The 18,518-nt window shown below is 46.3% G+C and overlaps 1 protein-coding gene across 1 annotated transcript in view; it reads right to left on the bottom strand.

Moving 5' to 3' along the window:
• Positions 1-18,518, bottom strand: part of FAM135B (family with sequence similarity 135 member B) — a 344,975-nt gene that overhangs the window by 200,236 nt on the left and 126,221 nt on the right. The gene's annotated exons all lie outside the window — the stretch shown is intronic.

Raw genomic sequence — 18,518 nt, 5'->3', positions numbered from 1 at the left:
GGGCATAGCCCCTTCCGACGGTGTGAATAGCGCCCGTAGGGCGCGATGAATCACCTAGTAGATAAATATGCAAACATAATAGAACCAGTAGGAGACAGAACTACACTTTCTAAGCACACATTCTCCCACCTCATGGTAAGGTGCCTGTCTCTTCTACCTGGTAGCTACTCTCTGGTCCAGTGCACTTTTTGAGGACCCAGATCCTTACTCACAACAAACTTGGTAGAAGTAGCTGCTACCACTGAGCCATGTGCAGCAGCTCCATCCCTTAAACTGAATTTTGTGGTGGCAGCTATAGTATTAGTAATCATATTAAATACTATTGCTATTGTCAGAATTTGTGCCACTGGCCAAGAAGAGGGGGGGGGGGGTTCCCGTGCAACCAGAAACCCCCCCTGCGTTTGCCTATGATTTGAGAAGATGACGAGCTCCGTGGGACACAACGCTGGGCTGTTCTTTAGAAAAGGAAACACATGAAAGCAATGTGATTATAGCTCCAGCAAACCTCCCACTGTTCCACAACACAGTGTTTAAATACTACATCCTGCAATCTAGGGCTATTTGAAGAAATCATATGTTCTCGCAGGTTATCCTGCACAGCGGGGATTTCACATCTAAAGCACAGCTATTTGCTTATTCCATTTACCTTATTGTGAAAACAATTGCCGACACGCTGCAGAACATTGTGGCAGAATCTAAAGGACCAAAGCTGCTCAGGAATTAAGTATTTTAGAATAATACAGAGGTAAAACTGGTTTTCCAAACTTATTTTATTTCCTAGAGTGCAAAATAGTCACAAGCAGCGTCGGCGCAAGACGGCGTCACCAGACCACGTAGCCAAAGTTGGAGGTTTAATCGCTTCTCCACTGACTCACTTCACTACTTTTATCACTGCTTAGTACATCACCCCCTAAGTGGGAGATTTAACAAACTTGGAAAGAGATAAAGTGGAGAGAGATAAAGTACCAACCAATCAGCTCCTGGCTGTCATTTTTCAACCACAGCCAGTAAAATGACAGAAGAACTGAGTGGTTGGTACATTATCTCTCTCCACTTTATTATTATTATTATTATTATTATTATTATTATGATGATGATTATTATTATTATTATTATTATTATTATTATTATTATTATTATTATTATTATTATTATGATGATGATTATTATTATTATTATTATTATTATTATTGTTGTAATTATTATTATTATTATTATTATTATTATTATTATTATTATTATTATTCTTTATGTATATGGTGCTACAAGGGTTCCACAGCGCCAAACAACGGACAGAAACAAATGAGCACACAAGAAAACAGTGACTTATAATACAAGCACAGTACATGGTTAATAAAAGTTTCTGCATTAGTGACCACAGCACTTAAATAACCAGCAGGATGGTGGAAACCAAGGGTTAGGTGCCGTTGAAGGGAGTATGAAGAAGATCTCTCCAAGCTTTGATAAATCTCCCCCTAAAGGCCCAAAGGGCTTTTGCTTCCCCCACCTCCACTCCAAGACATGTCCTGGCCCCTACAAAGCTAGAGCAGGGGCAGCATCAAGGTCAAACTGGCTTTGCTGTCCCTCCCTCACCTCCAGGAGCCAGTTTTCTCTAACCAAGCTGTTCACTTCCCTAGCCTGCATCCAGACACTGAGGGGACCCCTTAGACATATACAGTAGAAAGCATTATTTATCATTCAGTGATGCAATCAGTGGGGCCAATTGCTCAATTTAAATGAGTATGAAAATAAATGCATACAGTAGATCCGCCCATGTGCAGAATTGTAGGCATCCCGGGAAGTATCTATATCTGTGTGCAGCATATGTGCCTGAGTTACCTGTAACAGGGGCAAAAGATATTCCTCTAGAAGGTGTACTGTATTTTCGCTTACGTCCAGGTCTGCATAGCCCACAGTTGCACCAACAAGCCTAGATTAGTATACCCCATCCCAATGCAACTCCGCTTCCCTGGTCGTAAGTGGCTCAATTTCATACGCATGTGCGCTGTGAGTTTACTCAAGAAACGTCCTGCAAATTGGCGGACGTTCATCTGTACATCAGTCCCTGCAGCCCTGTATGAAGCAGGTGGAAGCTGGGGTAGGAACTTTGGAGAAGAAAGAAACATGAGGGGGGCATATGTAATAGAGTCTGAGTTTGCGGAGAGAGTTAGATTTGGGTGGGTTATATTGTTCGTGTGCAGGGTAAATACTGGCTGCTTCATTTCTACACTGCAATTTAGATTTCAGTTTGAACACACTCCACCCAATTCTCACTGTCTCTGCCAGTGGCGTAACTAGAAATTTTTCTCCCCCAAGCCAAAAAATCCTTCGGCGCCCCCCCCCCCCCCCCCCCCCCATACCCTCCGTATTTGGCACTAGCAAAGGTAGAAAAATGAGCGCGCCGCAGGTGCGCGCCGGCAAAAAGGGGGTGTGGCTTTGTTGAAATGGGCGTGGCTTTGCGTGGAGGGCGTGGCATTGCAGGAAAAGACTACCTTATACCCCAGTTTTGCAACCTGCACGCCCAGACGTTGGCCACCAAAGGAAAGAAAAATAATCCTGATTCATGCCCCTTACATTATTTGTCATTTTTCCTCCTTATAGTAATGCCCAGTATACATTATTCCACATACTGCAATGGCCCTTAGACATTATTCCACACACAATAATGCACATGACACAATATGCACACACTGTAATGCCCCAGACACATTATGCCACACACCGTAATGCCTGTGACACATTATGACAGGAATCGCAATGCCCGTTATACATTATGCTACACACTGCAATGCCCCTGATACATTATAGCACATACAATGTCTGTGACACAGTATGACACACACCACAATGATCCTGAGACATTATACCACATACCACAATGCCCGTGATATAGTATACAACACACCGTAATGCCTGATACATTATGACACACACCGTAATGCCCATTACACATTAAGTTCTACAGTAAGGCTTCTAATTACTTTTAAATTACCTGCTCGTTGCCAGGGGTTTCATGCTCTTGGTTCCATGCACGGTGCCAGGGGTTTTCATGCTCAGGGTGTCATGCTCGTTGCCAGGGGTTTCATGCACTGGGTGTCATGCTCGTTGCTAGGGGGTAGTGCTTGTTGCTAGGGCCATGCTCCCAGTGCCACATATGCCCCCAGTGCCAGATATTCCCCCACAGTGCCAGGTATATGCCCCTAGTGCCAGATATTCCCCCACAGTGCCAGGTACATGCCCCCAGTGCCACATATACCCCCCCCCCCCAGTGCCACATATGCCCCCTCAGTGCCAAATATTCCCCCACAGTGCCACATATGCCCCCTCAGTGCCTGCTCCCCCCAGTGCCAAATATCCCCCCACAGTGCCAGGTATATGCCCCCAGTGCAAGATCTGCCCCCACAGTGCCAGGTATATGCCCCCAGTGCCAGATCTGCCCCCACAGTGCCAGGTATATGCCCCCAGTGCCAGATCTTCCCCCCACAGTGCCAGGTATATGCCCCCAGTGCCAGATCTGCCCCCCACAGTGCCAGGTATATGCCCCCAGTGCCAGATCTTCCCCCCCACAGTGCCAGGTATATGCCCCCAGTGCCAGATCTGCCCCCCACAGTGCCAGGTATATGCCCCCAGTGCCAGATCTGCCCCCCACAGTGCCAGGTATATGCCCCCAGTGCCAGATCTTCCCCCCACAGTGCCAGGTATATGCCCCCAGTGCCAGATCTGCCCCCACAGTGCCAGGTATATGCCCCCAGTGCCAGATCTGCCCCCACAGTGCCAGGTATATGCCCCCAGTGCCAGATCTTCCCCCCACAGTGCCAGGTATATGCCCCCAGTGCCAGATCTGCCCCCCACAGTGCCAGGTATATGCCCCCAGTGCCAGATCCCCCCCCCCACAGTGCCAGGTATATGCCCCCAGTGCCAGATCTGCCCCCCACAGTGCCAGGTATATGCCCCCAGTGCCAGATCTGCCCCCCACAGTGCCAGGTATATGCCCCCAGTGCCAGATCTGCCCCCCACAGTGCCAGGTATATGCCCCAAGTGCCAGATCTTTCCCCCACAGTGCAAGGTATATGCCCCCAGTGCCAGGTATATGCCCACAGTGCCAGGTATATGCCCCAAGTGCCAGATCTTCCCCCCACAGTGCCAGGTATATGCCCCCAGTGCCAGGTATATGCCTACAGTGCCAGGTATATGCCCCCAGTGCCAGGTATATGCCCCCAGAGCCAGGTATATGCCCACAGTGCCAGGTATATGCCCCAAGTGCCTGCTCCCCCCCCCCCCCCCCATGTGTTGGAGAAACACGGAGCGCATCGCGCGTCTCTCCTGCGTCCCTCCTGGCTCTCTCCCCGGCTGGTCTAATAAAGGAAGTGCCGGTTCGTGAGCCAATCAGAGCTCACGAACGGCACTTCCTTAGACCGGCCGGGGGAGAGCCAGGGAGGGACACAGGAGAGACGCGCGATGTGCGTTCCGTGTCCCTCCAACACAGCAGGGAGGGAGAGGAGACCGCAGATTGACATGCGGACGCTCGTCCGCATGTCAATCTGTTCTAAGTCAGTGGCGCCCCCGCAGCCCCTCGCCCCCAAGCCACCGCGAGGACTGCGGGGGCAGTAGTTACGCCACTGGTCTCTGCACATGTTACATCTGCCCCACCTGCAGTGCATGTGGTTTTGCCCAATTGCTAACTTTTTTGGTTTGCTCTCAAACCTGAATAAGAGTAATGCTGGGTACACACTGGCAGATATATTGGCCAATCAGTTGGTTATCCAATATATCTTTTGCTGATCTGCAGGTGTGTACAAGCAATATGTCTGTGCAAGACGTCTTTCACAGATATATTGCATCTGCTGTGCAACACAACAGATGACCAATATATCTGCAGATATATTAGTGCATCTTTCAGTGTGTATGAACTATGAACAATCCCCATCTGCATATATAGCTCCGGATAGATTTAACAGCAGATATATCTTTAAGATATATTGGTGCATCTTTCTGTGTGTATGAACAACCGCCATCTGCAGATATATCTGCAGATCGATTGAACTGTAGATATATCTGCCAGTGTGTACCAGCTAAGACCCGAAATCAGGAAGGGTGTGCAGTGCATCTCGGACAAAAATCATATTAGAAGTTTTGGCTGTCTATAGTAACCCTGTAACAAACTGTATACTGTAAGGTCCTTTGTTTGTTTTTTTGTTGTGTGTTTTGTTTTTCAATCGATAACATAAACAACAACTTCCACATTACTATAAAGTATTAAAAGACCAAATGTTGACTTTTTGTTTTTGTATCTGAACTGCAGGATTAAATATCCCTGTACTGTGCAGAATCACCTAGCAAGGCTGTGCTGTGCGAGGGATTGTGCGGCTGCTCTTGCTAACGAGATATGTTTCTAAATGAAGGAATTGCATCTACTGTAGCATACCCGCTGCACAGAGCGAGATCTGCCGCCCCTCCATCCTGCTTATGCATTCATTACACTGCGCGGACAAAGCGGCAATGTTCTTGCAGAACAAAACAAGTGACTCACAACACCTACGGCACACGCCATACCTATTTCTAGCCGTCTTCTAGACTACTGCTCAGTCACATTATCCAGCTGTTTCCTTGCACTCCGCTCAAACAGATTGTGAGGTTTTATTTAGAACTTCATTAGAAAGTCTTAAAAAAGTTAATTATTTCTAATTAAATTAAACGCGGCCCGAAATTAGAGACGATAGAGATGAGCGCCTGAAATTTTTCGGGTTTTGTGTTTTGGTTTTGGGTTCGGTTCCGCGGCCGTGTTTTGGGTTCGAACGCGTTTTGGCAAAACCTCACCGAATTTTTTTTGTCGGATTCGGGTGTGTTTTGGATTCGGGTGTTTTTTTCAAAAAACACTAAAAAACAGCTTAAATCATAGAATTTGGGGGTCATTTTGATCCCAAAGTATTATTAACCTCAAAAACCATAATTTACACTCATTTTCAGTCTATTCTGAATACCTCACACCTCACAATATTATTTTTAGTCCTAAAATTTGCACCGAGGTCGCTGTGTGAGTAAGATAAGCGACCCTAGTGGCCGACACAAACACCGGGCCCATCTAGGAGTGGCACTGCAGTGTCACGCAGGATGTCCCTTCCAAAAAACCCTCCCCAAACAGCACATGACGCAAAGAAAAAAAGAGGCGCAATGAGGTAGCCGTGTGAGTAAGATTAGCGACCCTAGTGGCCGACACAAACACCGGGCCCATCTAGGAGTGGCACTGCAGTGTCACGCAGGATGGCCCTTCCAAAAAACCCTCCCCAAACAGCACATGACGCAAAGAAAAAAAGAGGCGCAATGAGGTAGCTGTGTGAGTAAGATTAGCGACCCTAGTGGCCGACACAAACACCGGGCCCATCTAGGAGTGGCACTGCAGTGTCACGCAGGATGTCCCTTCCAAAAAACCCTCCCCAAACAGCACATGACGCAAAGAAAAAAAGAGGCGCAATGAGGTAGCTGTGTGAGTAAGATTAGCGACCCTAGTGGCCGACACAAACACCGGGCCCATCTAGGAGTGGCACTGCAGTGTCACGCAGGATGTCCCTTCCAAAAAACCCTCCCCAAACAGCACATGACGCAAAGAAAAAAAGAGGCGCAATGAGGTAGCTGACTGTGTGAGTAAGATTAGCGACCCTAGTGGCCGACACAAACACCGGGCCCATCTAGGAGTGGCACTGCAGTGTCACGCAGGATGTCCCTTCCAAAAAACCCTCCCCAATCAGCACATGATGCAAAGAAAAAGAAAAGAAAAAAGAGGTGCAAGATGGAATTGTCCTTGGGCCCTCCCACCCACTCTTATGTTGTATAAACAAAACAGGACATGCACACTTTAACCAACCCATCATTTCAGTGACAGGGTCTGCCACACGACTGTGACTGATATGACGGGTTGGTTTGGACCCCCCCAAAAAAGAAGCAATTAATCTCTCCTTGCACAAACTGGCTCTACAGAGGCAAGATGTCCACCTCATCATCACCCTCCGATATATCACCGTGTACATCCCCCTCCTCACAGATTATCAATTCGTCCCCACTGGAATCCACCATCTCAGCTCCCTGTGTACTTTGTGGAGGCAATTGCTGCTGGTCAATGTCTCCGCGGAGGAATTGATTATAATTCATTTTAATGAACATCATCTTCTCCACATTTTCTGGATGTAACCTCGTACGCCGATTGCTGACAAGGTGAGCGGCGGCACTAAACACTCTTTCGGAGTACACACTTGTGGGAGGGCAACTTAGGTAGAATAAAGCCAGTTTGTGCAAGGGCCTCCAAATTGCCTCTTTTTCCTGCCAGTATAAGTACGGACTGTGTGACGTGCCTACTTGGATGCGGTCACTCATATAATCCTCCACCATTCTATCAATGTTGAGAGAATCATATGCAGTGACAGTAGACGACATGTCCGTAATCGTTGTCAGGTCCTTCAGTCCGGACCAGATGTCAGCATCAGCAGTCGCTCCAGACTGCCCTGCATCACCGCCAGCGGGTGGGCTCGGAATTCTGAGCCTTTTCCTCGCACCCCCAGTTGCGGGAGAATGTGAAGGAGGAGATGTTGACAGGTCGCGTTCCGCTTGACTTGACAATTTTGTCACCAGCAGGTCTTTCAACCCCAGCAGACTTGTGTCTGCCGGAAAGAGAGATCCAAGGTAGGCTTTAAATCTAGGATCGAGCACGGTGGCCAAAATGTAGTGCTCTGATTTCAACAGATTGACCACCCGTGAATCCTTGTTAAGCGAATTAAGGGCTCCATCCACAAGTCCCACATGCCTAGCGGAATCGCTCCGTGTTAGCTCCTCCTTCAATGTCTCCAGCTTCTTCTGCAAAAGCCTGATGAGGGGAATGACCTGACTCAGGCTGGCAGTGTCTGAACTGACTTCACGTGTGGCAAGTTCAAAGGGCATCAGAACCTTGCACAACGTTGAAATCATTCTCCACTGCGCTTGAGACAGGTGCATTCCACCTACTATATCGTGCTCAATTGTATAGGCTTGAATGGCCTTTTGCTGCTCCTCCAACCTCTGAAGCATATAGAGGGTTGAATTCCACCTCGTTACCACTTCTTGCTTCAGATGATGGCAGGGCAGGTTCAGTAGTTTTTGGTGGTGCTCCAGTCTTCTGTACGTGGTGCCTGTACGCCGAAAGTGTCCCGCAATTCTTCTGGCCACCGACAGCATCTCTTGCACGCCCCTGTCGTTTTTTTAAAAATTCTGCACCACCAAATTCAAGGTATGTGCAAAACATGGGACGTGCTGGAATTTGCCCATATTTAATGCACACACAATATTGCTGGCGTTGTCCGATGCCACAAATCCACAGGAGAGTCCAATTGGGGTAAGCCATTCCGCGATGATCTTCCTCAGTTGCCGTAAGAGGTTTTCAGCTGTGTGCGTATTCTGGAAAGCGGTGATACAAAGCGTAGCCTGCCTAGGAAAGAGTTGGCGTTTGCGAGATGCTGCTACTGGTGCCGCCGCTGCTGTTCTTGCGGCGGGAGTCCATACATCTACCCAGTGGGCTGTCACAGTCATATAGTCCTGACCCTGCCCTGCTCCACTTGTCCACATGTCCGTGGTTAAGTGGACATTGGGTACAACTGCATTTTTTAGGACACTGGTGAGTCTTTTTCTGACGTCCGTGTACATTCTCGGTATCGCCTGCCTAGAGAAGTGGAACCTAGATGGTATTTGGTAACGGGGGCACACTGCCTCAATAAATTGTCTAGTTCCCTGTGAACTAACGGCGGATACCGGACGCACGTCTAACACCAACATAGTTGTCAAGGCCTCAGTTATCCGCTTTGCAGTAGGATGACTGCTGTGATATTTCATCTTCCTCGCAAAGGACTGTTGAACAGTCAATTGCTTACTGGAAGTAGTACAAGTGGGCTTACGACTTCCCCTCTGGGATGACCATCGACTCCCAGCGGCAACAACAGCAGCGCCAGCAGCAGTAGGCGTTACACGCAAGGATGCATTGGAGGAATCCCAGGCAGGAGAGGACTCGTCAGAATTGCCAGTGACATGGCCTGCAGGACTATTGGCATTCCTGGGGAAGGAGGAAATTGACACTGAGGGAGTTGGTGGGGTGGTTTGCGTGAGCTTGGTTACAAGAGGAAGGGATTTACTGGTCAGTGGACTGCTTCCGCTGTCACCCAAAGTTTTTGAACTTGTCACTGACTTATTATGAATGCGCTGCAGGTGACGTATAAGGGAGGATGTTCCGAGGTGGTTAACGTCCTTACCCCTACTTATTACAGCTTGACAAAGGAAACACACGGCTTGACACCTGTTGTCCGCATTTCTGGTGAAATACCTCCACACCGAAGAGCTGATTTTTTTGGTATTTTCACCTGGCATGTCAACGGCCATATTCCTCCCACGGACAACAGGTGTCTCCCCGGGTGCCTGACTTAAACAAACCACCTCACCATCAGAATCCTCCTGGTCAATTTCCTCCCCAGCGCCAGCAACACCCATATCCTCCTCATCCTGGTGTACTTCAACACTGACATCTTCAATCTGACTATCAGGAACTGGACTGCGGGTGCTCCTTCCAGCACTTGCAGGGGGCGTGCAAATGGTGGAAGGCGCATGCTCTTCACGTCCAGTGTTGGGAAGGTCAGGCATCGCAACCGACACAATTGGACTCTCCTTGTGGATTTGGGATTTCGAAGAATGCACAGTTCTTTGCTGTGCTGCTTTTGCCAGCTTGAGTCTTTTCATTTTTCTAGCGAGAGGCTGAGTGCTTCCATCCTCATGTGAAGCTGAACCACTAGCCATGAACATAGGCCAGGGCCTCAGCCGTTCCTTGCCACTCCGTGTCGTAAATGGCATATTGGCAAGTTTACGCTTCTCCTCCGACAATTTTATTTTAGGTTTTGGAGTCCTTTTTTTTCTGATATTTGGTGTTTTGGATTTGACATGCTCTGTACTATGACATTGGGCATCGGCCTTGGCAGACGACGTTGCTGGCATTTCATCGTCTCGGCCATGACTAGTGGCAGCAGCTTCAGCACGAGGTGGAAGTGGATCTTGATCTTTCCCTAATTTTGGAACCTCAACATTTTTGTTCTCCATATTTTAATAGGCACAACTAAAAGGCACCTCAGGTAAACAATGGAGATGGATACTAGTATACAATTATGGACTGCCTGCCGAGTGCAGACACAGAGGTAGCCACAGCCGTGAACTACCGTACTGTACTGTGTCTGCTGCTAATATAGACTGGTTGATAAAGAGATAGTATACTCGTAACTAGTATGTATGTATAAAGAAAGAAAGAAAAACCACGGTTAGGTGGTATATACAATTATGGACGGGCTGCCGAGTGCCGACACAGAGGTAGCCACAGCCGTGAACTACCGCACTGTACTGTGTCTGCTGCTAATATATAGACTGGTTGATAAAGAGATAGTATACTCGTAACTAGTATGTATGTATAAAGAAAGAAAAAAAAACCACGGTTAGGTGGTATATACAATTATGGACGGGCTGCCGAGTGCCGACACAGAGGTAGCCACAGCCGTGAACTACCGCACTGTACTGTGTCTGCTGCTAATATAGACTGGTTGATAAAGAGATAGTATACTCGTAACTAGTATGTATGTATAAAGAAAGAAAAAAAAACCACGGTTAGGTGGTATATACAATTATGGACGGGCTGCCGAGTGCCGACACAGAGGTAGCCACAGCCGTGAACTACCGCACTGTACTGTGTCTGCTGCTAATATAGACTGGTTGATAAAGAGATAGTATACTCGTAACTAGTATGTATGTATAAAGAAAGAAAAAAAAACCACGGTTAGGTGGTATATACAATTATGGACGGGCTGCCGAGTGCCGACACAGAGGTAGCCACAGCCGTGAACTACCGCACTGTACTGTGTCTGCTGCTAATATATAGACTGGTTGATAAAGAGATAGTATACTCGTAACTAGTATGTATGTATAAAGAAAGAAAAAAAAACCACGGTTAGGTGGTATATACAATTATGGACGGGCTGCCGAGTGCCGACACAGAGGTAGCCACAGCCGTGAACTACCGCACTGTACTGTGTCTGCTGCTAATATATAGACTGGTTGATAAAGAGATAGTATACTCGTAACTAGTATGTATGTATAAAGAAAGAAAGAAAAACCACGGTTAGGTGGTATATACAATTATGGACGGGCTGCCGAGTGCCGACACAGAGGTAGCCACAGCCGTGAACTACCGCACTGCACTGTGTCTGCTGCTAATATAGACTGGTTGATAAAGAGATAGTATACTCGTAACTAGTATGTATGTATAAAGAAAGAAAAAAAAACCACGGTTAGGTGGTATATACAATTATGGACGGGCTGCCGAGTGCCGACACAGAGGTAGCCACAGCCGTGAACTACCGCACTGTACTGTGTCTGCTGCTAATATAGACTGGTTGATAAAGAGATAGTATACTCGTAACTAGTATGTATGTATAAAGAAAGAAAAAAAAACCACGGTTAGGTGGTATATACAATTATGGACGGGCTGCCGAGTGCCGACACAGAGGTAGCCACAGCCGTGAACTACCGCACTGTACTGTGTCTGCTGCTAATATAGACTGGTTGATAAAGAGATAGTATACTCGTAACTAGTATGACTATAAAGAAAGAAAAAAAAACCACGGTTAGGTGGTATATACAATTATGGACGGGCTGCCGAGTGCCGACTCAGAGGTAGCCACAGCCGTGAACTACCGCACTGTACTGTGTCTGCTGCTAATATAGACTGGTTGATAAAGAGATAGTATACTACTAATATTATATATACTGGTGGTCAGGTCACTGGTCACTAGTCACACTGGCAGTGGCACTCCTGCAGCAAAAGTGTGCACTGTTTAATTTTAATATAATATTATGTACTCCTGGCTCCTGCTATAACCTATAACTGGCACTGCAGTGCTCCCCAGTCTCCCCCACAATTATAAGCTGTGTGAGCTGAGCACAGTCAGATATATATATATACATTGATGCAGCACACTGGGCTGAGCAGTGCACACAGATATGGTATGTGACTGAGTCACTGTGTGTATCGTTTTTTTCAGGCAGAGAACGGATATATTAAATAAAACAAACAACTGCACTGTCTGGTGGTCACTGTGGTCGTCAGTCACTAAACTCTGCACTCTCTTCTACAGTATCACAGCCTCAGGTCAATCTCTCTCTCTCTCTCTCAACCCTAATCTAAATGGAGAGGACGCCAGCCACGTCCTCTCCCTATCAATCTCAATGCACGTGTGAAAATGGCGGCGACGCGCGGCTCCTTATATAGAATCCGAGTCTCGCGAGAATCCGACAGCGTCATGATGACGTTCGGGCGCGCTCGGGTTAACCGAGCAAGGCGGGAGGATCCGAGTCTGCTCGGACCCGTGAAAAAAACATGAAGTTCGTGCGGGTTCGGATTCAGAGAAACCGAACCCGCTCATCTCTAACGATCACTAAAAATCACGAAAATACTATTTAGTATAGCATAAGCCCAGTAACATTTTGGTTGGATGATTGAACCATTGATGACATTTTCCTAATCACTGTACAGTGTGTAATGCAAACAGAATGCAATCATTATAGACACACACACACACACACACACACACACACACACACACACACACACACAGTAAAATATAACTACAGTATAGTTGTTTAATAGTAACTTTATATATCAAATTATAAGTTTGATCCTGCTGGGTGTTTAGTACAAACAAAGATACGGTGTAAGAAATCCGAGTGTATCTGACAGGCAGGGACGGATCTAGACTTTTCTTTAGGGGGGGCGGTTTACTGTTTAATCTTGACTCCTCCCTCTACAGTCCCAACTCCTCCCATCTGCAATCCTAACTCCTCCTCTCTCAATTCTGACTGAACTTTTTGAGTGAGACTGAGATAGAGCTTTGTGATTGTTCTATGTACATGTGACTGTGCTATGGGGTAATTGTATTTATTAGCACTAGTACCCACACACCAGCAAGTGAGTGGCAAATGCTCTGTAACCCTTGCTCTCCTGGCTCCTCTGTGCTGCTGTGGTATAAGCTGCAGCACATCATTCTGCCTCAGGCTCTCCCAGGAGAGCTCTCTTCTGCTCAAAAGTGGGCGTGGCTATGACTGTGTTAGGGGGGGCGGTCGCCCCCTTCGCCCCCCCCCCCCCCCCTAGATCCGGCCTTGCTGACAGGTCACAGCGTCTGCCAGTGACGGACTGAGGCTCCCAGACATTTTACAGTGTGCACAACAAGGGTGTTTGTTCAAGTCGCAAGGGGGCGTGGTCACCAGTCACGGAGGCCTGTCCTCGCAGCACACTCCTGACTCTCTGTATGCTGGGCGGCTGAGCAGAGAGTCAGGAGGCGGAGTTGCTCAGCCAGCCCCCCGTCTCTATGTGTGCCGTGCAGCTAGCCCGGCCCGGCCCATCAGGCCATTGGCCCTTCTGGAATTTGCTAGTCCAGCCCTGGCGTATGCATAGCTCAGAATAAGATGCACATGCTCACAGCAGGATTATTTTACATGTGAATGTCCTGTTTTGGCACCCATTTCCCACACATTAAAGCCCATCCAGCCGCAAGGCAGAAGCACCGTGATTCATCACTTGGAAGTACTTTAAGCTGCACGTCCAGCACATGGCACATGTACGGAATATTAAAAAAACACTCAATCCAGCAGCGGCTGCAGCATTCCATAACTTGGTGCAGAGGAGAAAAGCAGACAAACCTACAAAAACTGCATTTTCAGGGATTTGGCTGCAGCTTTAGCTTTGATGCACGCTGTCCATAATATGAAGTTGAGGCACTGGAAGGGGATTCGGTCTCTAGGTCGACAGTAACTAGGTCGACACTATCTAGGTCGACCACTATTGGTCGACAGTAACTAGGTCGACAGGGTTTCTGGGCCGACAGGGTCTCTAGGTCGACATGTTCTAGGTCGACAGGTCAAAAGGTCGACATGAGTTTTTCACTGTTTTTTTTTCTTTTTTTGAACCTTTTTAGATTTAATGATCCACGTGGACTACGATTGGAACGGTAATCTGTGCAAAGCGAAGCGGTAGCGGAGCGAGGCACCTTGCCGGAAGCATGGCGAGCGAAGAGAGCCATGTGCTAATTGGGGTTCCCAGTCACTCTACAAAGAAAACAACACCAAAAAAACATAAAAAACTCATGTCGACCTTTTGACCTGTCGACCTAGACCCTGTCGACCTAAAGACCCTGTCGACCTAGAGACCCTGTCGACCTAGTTACTATCTACCTTCCATATCACACCCACTGTAATGTGGCATATTATAAACAAGGCACACGTTATGTCATAATGTAAATTAGGGGTACTGTGTGGCATAATGTGTACTGGCAGCCCTACAATGTGACATCATGTGACCTAGGGCCAGTGTCGGACTGCGGCATGAAGGGCCCATTGGGGGGATGCAGTTATAGGGGTCCATACTTAGGGGTGTGGCCAGCCTACACAGAGGCTTGAAATATACATTAGTTTAGTGCAGTGTAATGCAACATATCTACCATGTATAATACAAGTGCACAGTCTGGAACCTGATCCCTAGAGGAAGGAGTGGGCCCTCAGGCAGTGGGGCCTACCGGTGGTTTTCCTGGTACCCCTGTGGGCCAGTTCAACCATGCCTAGGGCACTCCTATGGGGCATAACATTAACTAGGGCACTACTATGGGGCATAACATTAACTAGAGCACTACTATGGGGCATAACATTAACTAGAGCACCACTATGGGGCATAACATTAACTAGAGCACTACTATGGGGCATAACATTAACTAGGGCACTACTATGGGGCATAACATTAACTAGAGCACTACTGTGGGCATAACATTAACTTGGGCACTACTATGGGGCATAACATTAACTTGGGCACTACTATGGGGCATAACATTAACTAGAGCACTACTATGGGGCATAACATTAACTAGAGCACTACTATGAGGCATAACAGTAACTAGGGCACTACTATGGGGCATAACATTAACTAGAGCACTACTATGGGGCATAACATTAACTAGAGCACTACTATGGGGCATAACATTAACTAGAGCACTACTATGGGGCATAACATTAACTAGAGCACTACTATGGGGCATAATATTAACTAGAGCACTACTATGGGGCATAACATTAACTAGGGCACTACTATGGGGGCATAATATTAACTAGGGCACTACTATGGGGCATAATATTAACTAGAGCACTACTATGGGGCATAACATTAACTAGAGCACTACTATGAGGTATAACAGTAACTAGAGCACTACTATGGGGCATAACATTAACTAGAGCACTACTATGGGGCATAACATTTACTAGAGCACTACTATGAGGTATAACAGTAACTAGAGCACTACTATGGGGCATAACATTAACTAGAGCACTACTATGGGGCATAACATTAACTAGAGCACTACTATGGGGCATAACATTAACTAGAGCACTACTATGGGGCATAACATTAACTAGAGCACTACTATGGGGCCTAACATTAACTAGAGCACTACTATGGGGCATAACATTAACTAGAGAACTACTATGGGGCATAACATTAACTAGGGCACTACTATGGGGCATAACATTAACTAGAGCACTACTATGGGGCATAACATTAACTAGGGCACTACTATGGGGCATAACATTAACTAGGGCACTACTATGAGGTATAACAGTAACTAGGGCACTACTATGGGGCATAACAGTAACTAGAGCACTACTATGGGGCATAACATTAACTAGAGCACTACTATGGGGCATAACATTAACTAGGGCACTACTATGGGGCATAACATTAACTAGGGCACTACTATGAGGTATAACAGTAACTAGGGCACTACTATGGGGCATAACATTAACTAGAGCACTACTATGGGGTATAACAGTAACTAGGGCACTACTATGGGGCATAACATTAACTAGAGCACTACTATGAGGTATAACAGTAACTAGGGCACTACTATGGGGCATAACATTAACTAGAGCACTACTATGAGGTATAACAGTAACTAGGGCACTACTATGGGGCATAACAGTAACTAGAGCACTACTATGGGGCATAACATTAACTAGAGCACTACTATGGGGCATAACATTAACTAGGGCACTACTATGGGGCATAACATTAACTAGGGCACTACTATGAGGTATAACAGTAACTAGGGCACTACTATGGGGCATAACATTAACTAGAGCACTACTATGGGGTATAACAGTAACTAGGGCACTACTATGGGGCATAACATTAACTAGAGCACTACTTTGAGGTATAACAGTAACTAGGGCACTACTATGGGGCATAACATTAACTAGAGCACTACTATGAGGTATAACAGTAACTAGGGCACTACTATGGGGCATAACATTAACTAGAGCACTACTATGGGGCATAACATTAACTAGAGCACTACTATGGGCATAACATTAACTAGGGCACTACTATGGGGCATAACATTAACTAGGCCACTACTATGGGGGCATAACATTAACTAGAGCACTACTATGGGGCATAACATTAACTAGGGCACTACTATGAGGTATAACAGTAACTAGAGCACTACTATGGGCATAACATTAACTAGAGCACTACTATGGGACATAACAGTAACTAGAGCACTACTATGGGGCATAACATTAACTAGAGCACTACTATGGGGCATAACAGTAACTAGAGCACTACTATGGGGCATAACATTAACTAGAGCACTACTATGGGGGCATAACAGTAACTAGGGCACTACTATGAGGTATAACAGTAACTAGGGCACTACTATGGGGCATAACATTAACTAGAGCACTACTATGAGGTATAACAGTAACTAGGGCACTACTATGGGGCATAACAGTAACTAGAGCACTACTATGGGGCATAACATTAACTAGGGCACTACTATGGGGCATAACATCAACTAGGACACTACTATGGGGCATAACAGTAACTAGGGCACTACTGTGGGGCATAACAGTAACTAGGGCACTACTATGGGACATAACAGTAACTAGGGCACTACTATGGGGCATAACAGTAACTAGGGCACTACTATGGGGCATAACATTAACTAGGGCTCTATTATGGGGCATAACATTAACTAGAGCACTACTATGGGGCATAACATTTACTAGAGCACTACTATGGGGCATAACATTAACTAGAGCACTACTATGGGGCATAATATTAACTAGAGCACTACTATGGGGCATAACATTAACTAGAGCACTACTATGGGGCATAACATTAACTAGAGCACTACTATGGGGCATAACATTAACTAGGGCACTACTATGGGGCATAACATTAACTAGGGCACTACTATGGGGCATAACAGTAACTAGGGCACTACTATGGGGCATAACATTAACTAGAGCACTACTATGAGGTATAACAGTAACTAGAGCACTACTATGGGCATAACATTAACGAGAGCACTACTATGGGGCATAACAGTAACTAGGGCACTACTATGGGGCATAACATTAACTAGGGCACTACTATGGGCTTAACATTAACTAGAGCACTACTATGGGGCATAACATTAACTAGAGCACTACTATGGGGCATAACATTAACTAGAGCACTACTATGGGGCATAACATTTACTAGAGCACTACTATGAGGTATAACAGTAACTAGGGCACTACTATGGGGCATAACATTAACTAGAGCACTACTATGGGGCATAACATTAACTAGAGCACTACTATGAGGTATAACAGTAACTAGAGCACTACTATGGGGCATAACATTAACTAGAGCACTACTATGAGGTATAACATTAACTAGGGCACTACTATGGGGCATAACATTAACTAGGGCACTACTATGGGGCATAACAGTAACTAGGGCACTACTATGGGGCATAACATTAACTAGAGCACTACTATGAGGTATAACAGTAACTAGAGCACTACTATGGGCATAACATTAACTAGAGCACTACTATGGGGCATAACAGTAACTAGGGCACTACTATGGGGCATAACATTAACTAGGGCACTACTATGGGCATAACATTAACTAGAGCACTACTATGGGGCATAACATTAACTAGAGCACTACTATGGGGCATAACATTAACTAGAGCACTACTATGGGGGCATAACATTTACTAGAGCACTACTATGAGGTATAACAGTAACTAGTGCACTACTATGGGGCATAACATTAACTAGAGCACTACTATGAGGCATAACATTAACTAGAGCACTACTGTGGGGCATAACATTAACTAGGGCACTACTATGGGGCATACCATTAATTTACACACCACTGGGGTTCAGAAAATGAACTAGGGTACTATTAAGGGGCATAATATTAAGTGTTGCAGAGAAGTGTCTCTCTAAAAGCATTGGGGAAGCGGCCCCTTCAAAATGTTGCTATGGGGCCCTCACAGATCTGGCTACGCCCCTGTGTACAATACAGAGCTCTGTGTAATAACTAATTAAGAGCGTAGTACATTATGCTGCAATGAAGCTTTGAGAACAGGCTTCAA

Source organism: Pseudophryne corroboree, chromosome 5, assembly GCF_028390025.1.
Source record: "Pseudophryne corroboree isolate aPseCor3 chromosome 5, aPseCor3.hap2, whole genome shotgun sequence".
Lineage (NCBI taxonomy): Eukaryota > Metazoa > Chordata > Amphibia > Anura > Myobatrachidae > Pseudophryne > Pseudophryne corroboree.
The sequence above is the reverse complement of the archived record's forward strand: the minus strand, read 5'-3'. Positions and strand labels throughout refer to the sequence as shown.